The sequence below is a fragment of the Erithacus rubecula genome (genome assembly GCF_903797595.1).
Source record: "Erithacus rubecula genome assembly, chromosome: 8".
Classification (NCBI taxonomy): domain Eukaryota; kingdom Metazoa; phylum Chordata; class Aves; order Passeriformes; family Muscicapidae; genus Erithacus; species Erithacus rubecula.
Window position 1 is genome coordinate 15768270 of NC_136659.1, and position 8116 is coordinate 15776385.

The 8116-nt window shown below is 36.1% G+C and overlaps 1 long non-coding RNA gene across 1 annotated transcript in view; it reads right to left on the reverse strand.

Annotated features, from left to right (window-relative positions):
• LOC306804144 overlaps positions 1-7859 on the reverse strand; it is a 36647-nt gene extending 28788 nt beyond the window's left edge. Inside the window, exon 1 of the long non-coding RNA XR_013774809.1 lies at positions 7780-7859. This is a non-coding gene — a long non-coding RNA (uncharacterized lncRNA). The remainder of the gene's footprint in view (positions 1-7779) is intronic.
• Between the last annotated feature and the right edge of the window lie 257 nt (positions 7860-8116).

Genomic DNA, 8116 nt, shown 5'->3' on the forward strand with positions numbered 1-8116 from the left:
CTATTCCACATTACTCCCTTTGTTTTGGTTACATTTCCAGGCTGTCTTCATATGTCCTGTGTGCTGTGGTTGGGGGTGTGCACTGGGACTGAGCCTTGACTCTCTCAAATCCTGAAAGATGTAGTGTCTCAGGGAGACATTGTCAGGCAGATAATTTTGGGTTATCTAAACTCCTGTTTCACTCAGCCAAATAGGGCTTGTTGCTGATTTTCTTGGGCATTGAAAGGATATGAGCAAATGGTTAATACGTTTGAACAGTAGAAAGCCAAGGTCTGAGGAGTGTGAGTAAGATACTTCACTATTCCACTGCAGAACACTGAGGGCAGCAGTGCCTGGGTGGTATGATTGTGACAGAACTCACAATGCATAGGATGAGGAAAAGGTAAAGCAGGAAAAGTAAAATTATAGTCCTCAGGAAGATAAAGTCTTCCGAAGTTAGGCAACTAGGAAGCAACCTCAAGAGAAAAGGATATAGGATGCTGTGACAGCTGAAATATTTTGTTTTTTATTGGATCAGACTCTACTAAATGCATCAACTATAAGAGCTGGCTAGTGTAATTAACATCAGCTAAAAAGGGTAAAGTCTTTGCCTAGGATAACATAACGGCAGGAAAAATTTTTTTCATTTTCTTGACACACTTCTTAATTATCCCAGAATCAATCTCATCATGACCACTGACATTTGCTAGCAGTTGTTTGGAGAACAGAAGAAAGACTCATGAGAAAAAAATTTTAACGTTGAATGTGACACCAGGTCTTTCAGAGAGGGAGAGTAAGAGAAAAAGAATTCTGGATGCCTATTTATCCAAAGTTTTTTCCACAATTCGTGATGAATTTTTAAGCCCCAAAAGATGAGAAGGAAATAAGTAGCAGCCGATATGAATTTGTGAAATTCATCCACTTGTTGAATACAAATTCATCAGTAAGTAGTCATGTCAAATTGATTTCATTTCCTCTTAGAACAGAGTTACAGGGCACAAGTAAAGGGGGAAAATGTTAGGTCACAGATATTCTGACTGTTTGACACCACATTGCATGGCACTGTCTTGGACAGCAATCTCAGGACTTTTAAGCCCTGAGCTTGTGTGTTGTGTCAGGGTTTGGGGCACCAAACTCCTAGAAAGACACAAAGGTAGTTAGAATTCAGGGGAGAATAAACAGGTCACAACAACATGACATGTATGAAAAATTGGAAGAAGTGTATTGTATTTCTTTCTCTGGAATAAAAAAGACTGATGGCCATGAGAACAGCCTTTGATTTTATTTACAGCAGCCTTTTACAGGAATTATTCGTTCTCTGTGGTAGATAAAACAGATTTGCTCTGGCAAATTCATACTAGACCTTAGGAAACAGCTTTCTGAGTCTGAAGATGGCAAAACTGATCTTTTTGAGAGGGCTGTAGAGTCTTCATCACTGAAAATGTTTAAGAATGGGTTTAAGAGGAACACTTCTTAAATTAAACCTGCCTAGAGAGAGGGCAGAGACCTTCCAAGGGAATCTTATTTTCCACTGATTCCCGGACACAAAGCCAAATGTCTGCAAGCTGTGGTTTCTGTGCCCTCCAGGGCAGGAGTTCTCTTTGCAGCACCAGAGAATTTCCATGCTTTACCTCCCATAGGCAGCAGCACATTTAAGGTGTTACAGCACTGTGCTGGAAGCTGCAGTGTCAAGCCAGGTTTCCTCACGTGCCCTGGTTTTACTCTCACAGCTCAACACTATTCTTTAGCACCTGTGCTGCAGTCAGTCTTCTCCAATACAGTCGTTTTTTTTCCTGTGGAAATGCAGAGAGGTGTTAAATATTTTTACTAAGTCCTTTACTATCCTTGTGTCTTCCTATTACTGCAGTTGATAGTGAGCAATGATGAAATTTAGCTTAGCAGAAAGTTTTTCCTGAATATGTAATCTTTTGGAATTGTTTAGATTTTCTAGTGTCCTCAGTAAATTAAAGCGTTTGGCTTTTCCATTGTTTCAGAGCTAATTACTGAAGTAGCTAAATGTTCAAGAACATAAAAATGTACAAATGAGTGGTAGTTGAATGGATGTAGTAAGATTTTTTTTCTGGCATGAAAAGCACAGTATTTATGAGTTAATTTAATCAGAGAAGAAAAATATTGAGTAGGTGATGAAGTAAAAATGATGACTGTGTATTATGTTTTGCCACGCAGCTGAACAAACACATTCAATGACAGACTTTGACAGGAGCTGCAAAGATGTTCTTGACAATGGCATGAATAAATATTAGGTGCTGTACACAATTCATTGCATTCCAGGCCTTGAGCAAAACCAGGTTGGCTTTGCCTGGAAAATTTGGAAGAAACAATGTAAGCGTGTTGGGGAAATGCAAACATACACAGTATTCTCCTCAGCTGCTTTGCTGTAACATTTGCATTTGCATCAGCAACAAATGTAATTTTTTATCTACTCTAATTTCATTACATTTCTAGGAATCAATTAAACTCTCAGCTACTTTAGAGTTCATGGTGGGCACTTCAGTAATATTGCCCAAATGAAGAACTTTATACTTGCTAAACAAAGTACTTTGATCAGGCTTCATTTCCATTGCTGCAACTAGTTTACAAAAATATAAAAGAAAATAAATACTTTTATATAATCACTGGTCAATACAGAAGTGGAAAGATATCTCCTAATAATTTTAAAATAAAATTTGAGGAAATTAGAGAAAGGCTATGCAACATGGATGTGGGCTATTGAAAGAATGAATATGACAATATGGAGGAGAATTTCCTTTTAAAGATTATTTTTCTCCAAAGCTGGTTTATAGCCATAGTCTCTTGCTAAAACCTACAGCAATATTAGTACCTCAAGCACACTTGACTGCTGGAGAGAAAAGAGAGGTGGGAACATACTGCACTGTTCTAGTCTTTATTCTGCCTCCATTGAGTGAAATTTAATTCATGGGTGGTCCTCACATCTTCATTGTTCTGAGGGCTGGTGCTGACAGTACTGTTTTCATCTTTATTTTTTGTAATCCTGAGAATATTCTTAATTTGTGTTGGACCAATAATTTCCACTGACAAAAATTAAATTTAATGTGGAAGTTTCTCTCATTAGTTCTATTCTCTACTGATCTCATTTGCAAGTGCAAACACTCATTTCAGAAATAGTGTTTTTAAGAGTAAGCCTCCTCCTGTGTCACTCCAGAAAGCAATGGGCGCAGTCTACCTGGAATCTTTAAGCTGTTGTGTCCTGATGGTTCTACAAGGGATAGCAATGTCTCTGCTTTACTACATGATGTGTTTGTGTGCCTGGGATTCCTCAGTGAGTCCAGGAAGAATAAGCCTGCAACAGAGAAATCACTGGCCTAGCTGGGAAAGAGGGAGAACAGCTCATGTCACTTCTGCAGTTTCTTTTCTGGAATGAGTCCCAGACACAACTCAGAGAAGTTTTAGACTCCCTGGCCATCTATAGCCTCATAGGTGTGTTTTAGAAGCTAAGGATAGATGTGGTATTAAGCTACCCAGCCCACAGCTCCCCTTTTTTACTTGTTCTCCCTATTCTGTGAGGGCTGTGAGAGTTTGTGAGGAGGTATAACACCTTCCTGTAAGAACTTCAAAGGGACTGAGCCTGGCACATTTTATTTATGCTATATTCTTTTACTGGAAATAATATTTACTGGAAATAAAAAGAACAAAGTGAAAATCCATCTTCTCTGTTTGACTTTCCCTCCTCTGAAACCCTTAAAACTCAGTGAGTGGAGCAGCAAACACACTACAGTGACATACTGGTAAAAAATCTAAAGACTATTTTTTAATTAATGTATTTTTACATGTCAAGATGGTATATATTAAAGAAAGAGTAAAAGTAGGTCTCTTCAGTCTAGAACAGTCTAAAACAGTTTTGTTAGCTGGGGATTTAATGCTATATTGCTGTCTGGGATTGTAATTTTGCATTTGAGTGTGTGCTTTACGAATTCCTTTTCTGTTTGTAGAGAAGGTTGATTTGCTCAAAATTACCAACATATCTTTTGTATCATATCTGTTCCACAGCTAATGGCTGTTATTATTAAGCAAGTTGAGCAGTAATTTTATGGCTCAAAAAGATGCCAGAAAGGGATATCAGGAGGCATCCTGATTTGTTTGCAAAAGTCAAGAGTTTAATCTGGGCCTCCTTTAAGAGATTACTTCATTACACATTATTATACCTATTAGAACTGTACCCAAAAATTTATTACTAATGGAAGTTCTTTTGGATTAATTATGTCCCACATATGGGCATATTGGATGTATTTTCAGGTACACTGTGCAAGCAGAGAACCTAGCTTTTTTTTTTTTTTTTTTTTTTTTTTTTTTTTTTTTTTTTTTTTTTTAATGGCAGATACTTTGGGAATTCTATACCTAAATACAGTTTTGGTGAAAAGCCTGAAATTTTGGGGCCCACAGTCTGAATCAGATATGTTTCATTTGCTACATTTACTACCCAGAGATCCATCACTTGTGTCATATCTCACTAGGATCTTGCCAACTGGGATTGCAGTCCAGGAGCATCAGCAGCATGTGCATGGCATCTGTGATTCTCAAATGTGTGTGTTGGACACCCAGAAAAAACATTGTTTTAAGCTACCTTTTCTGAGATATTTTGCAAACTTCAGCTATCTGTTGCTAATGCAGGAGGTCGAAGAATATCCCATCTGAAAGAATTCCTCTCTAAGAGAGGACTCCTATGCTTCAGTGAATGGTTGTGAATCAGCTACAGGAAGAACAATAAAATATTTCTGTATATACATCTTGGGGCAGAGGTTGCTATCTTACTTTACAAATCGGAAGTGAAACATTATTTAAAAAAAAATAAATAAATTTGGACCATTCCAAATCTTGAACATGGACTTGCAGATCTTCACTTTTATGCTGTAGCTCTTAACTGCAGAATTTAAAGCATCTAGAGGCAAGATTTTGAGCCAATAATACTGTGGTTCATCATAAGTATGTTTTTAGGGGACAAACAATTATCAATAAAAAACCATATAAAACCATATAAAAATTTCTATAAATTTAATAAAAGCTGTGTTGGTAAGCAAACTGAGCAACTCTGAGCCTGACTTCAGAGCCAGAATAAATGAGCCCTACAGTTAGGAGAGATATTAATACCCTCAGAACATGAAAGGGACAAGGGACAATTGCTTAATCATTTTGGTAAACTTACATCTCCTCATGCAATGTACTTGCTCCTGGAGACACTGCTTAGATATTGATACTTATCTTGTTTCCTGTGTGTCATCTCTGACAACACTTGAATAAATTTAATGGAAGAATAGTTGGGGTTTTTAATATCATGGTTATTTTAGTAGGTTCAACTGATTGTGGGGTAAACAATTTTTAGTTATTTTATTCATCAAATACTACAGAACAGTTTCAGAAAGCCCTTAAATGCAGATATTTAAATAGCTTTAGGTTTAGCTATTGCATTTGCATGTACATAACTTCTTCCAGTGTCATAGCTATATTTTGAAAGATTGTGAAAGTTAACTGCAGATTTTATTGCAGAGTATTTAAAATTACAGTTAATATTTGTAGTGATGCCTGTTCCTTTGATTAACTTTGATACTGACTGAGATTTAAATGTGATTACACTGCCAGAAAGAAAAGTTCTTGTCTCTTTATGGTTCCTCTCTATTTCTACAGTTAGAGAAATGGTTCAATTACTGAAAATAGCAGAGCAAATGCTGACCTATATTCAGATCTTTTTACCTGCATGCTTTTGTGGTGAAGAATTTGACTCAATGATTGCATTGTGCTAATAAGCTGATAATATTGTATATTATTTTTGGGCTAATATTTACAAAGCTCCTATAGAAACATTGTTCTGTAGATATTTCTCAGAAATATTATATACATAAGCATCAGTAATATCTTCTAATTTGTGGTTAATCAATGATAGCTAGCTGATCATACTACAGGAAAGGCTCTCTTGTAGTCTCTAAGAGATACAAGCAAATAAAACCTTGTAGTTGATAGATAGAGAGCTGTATGAATGGAGAAAGGGTGCTACAGACATGAAAACAATTTCTGGTTGTATTATTATATGGATGCCTCTTTAAGGATTTTAGTCTTAGAAAAATCATGCTGTGTTACGTTTAGCACTAAATAAATTTAAGCCAAAGTTTTATTTCCAAGAAATAAATTTTACAAGACATGTGGATCCCCACTTTCTTAAAATCCTCCATTGGTCTGGACTCATAAGCCATAGAAAAAAGCCACTCCATTTCTCTAAGCTACTGTACAGTTTCTTGGCAACTGATGATAAACAGATATGACTTGTTAGGAAATCTGTCTGCCTTTTTCTTATTTTAGATGTAATCTGGAATGAAAACCAATGCTGTCATACAGGCTCCAAAAATAACAAATCAAATAATATTTATAATATAACTTTGGATGTAATATTAGATTAAGTCTTTAGGCTTAGCCATACTGCAGAAAAAAAAAAGTGATAACATAAGTTTTCCAATTCTAAGCAAAAGTGGCAAAAGATCAGACTCCTTGCATTGCCTCCTTCCTGCCCACTTGCTCCTGCATGAGAGCAGAAGCTGCCTTCTAAATGCAAGTACTTGGAAGCTGCTGTGATACATGACAAAATGAAACTCTAAGACAGCTTTGGATCCCTATCTCAGATCCTTGTAGATTTAGTACACAGAGAAGGGAAGTCTGATTTTTTTACTTTTCTGAATAAAGACAGGGCACTACCCTTTATGAGAACTGTAAATACCTGAATGGGAACTTAGAGTCAAAATGAAAATTTTACGAACCTCCACCATCCGCTTGTCAAGCTGAAGTCATTAACACCATCAACACCAACTATGTATATTGACAGACATTTAAATAGAGAGAGAAGAGATATTTGGGGCAATGGCAATACCCAGTGAAAACTCAGCCAAAGAGACACCAGTCATAAATTCAGGTGCCTGGGAATTGTTTCACAAGTAGATATGTTAGCAAAGGACAACCAGCAAATATGGAAAGGTGCAGGCAGACACAAAGGAAGAGCTCAGAAGCAGAGCAGGGAACTGAGGGGAAGGACAGATTAGGAAAAAGCATCCAAAGAGAGTATTTGTTCTTATTCTGCTGATTTTGCATTAATTCTTCATAAACCTGGCTATTTGGAACAATATATTGTGAAATTGTATAAATTCTTCCTTTTCACAGAAATTACCCTAGAGATCCCTAAATGTGGGATAATTTTAGCTACTGTTTTTGTCATTGAGAGAATTTCAACCAGATTGTTGAATACCATGAATTTTTAAAAATTCACAATGATTTTATGTTAGTGATTTTGTGTTCCAATTAAATTAATTTGATACAGGAATCTGTAATTATGTTTTCCATGTTTTCTGGATTTTTTTTTTGTTTGTTTGTTTTGGGTTTTTTGTTTGTTTGTTTGTTTTTGGGGTTTTTTTGTATTCTGAAGTAATTAAAATACTTACCAAACCCATTAGACACCTCTTTCTTGCTAGTTTGGATTCTAACTCTACTGTGAGGTATCCTAGGATGATATTAGGTATTTCAAAATTTAGCCAAACATAAATTTCTCCCACAAAAGAAAGTTAGTTTCAGGTGGGTAATTCTATCATGCAATATTTATTTTTTTAGGGGAAAAAAAGCCTGCTAAAAACCAACATTATTGCACTACAGAAAGAACATATAATTAATAAAGCTGTGAAGTAAAATAATCTGCTGCCAGCCTTAAACCAAATAAATTCACCATAAGCATGAAAAATTCTCCAAGAAAATAGCATTAAAATTAGTAATTGCTTGAAATGTACTTACAGTTGCTGCAGTTGCTTCAGTTGCTTTGTTTAATGAATACCTTTCAGAAACTACTGGCACACTCAAAAACTGGCTTGAACTCTCTCTTTGCATTGCTTTGTAGTTAATGGCAAACAGGACTTTAACCTTAGCTCCCAAGCTCTGTATTACTTCTTTAACTGGCTAAATAAATTCCTGGTACAGTGTAACAGTGCAGTTTCATATTCTTCTATTTCAGCAATGATGCTTAGATGGTTTCTGTCCTCAGCTGATTTTCCTGACCCACACCTGCTTCTTCCTCTCTTTTTAAAGTTAGGAAAAATAGGGAACAGATTCAGATCAACATATTCCTAGTTTT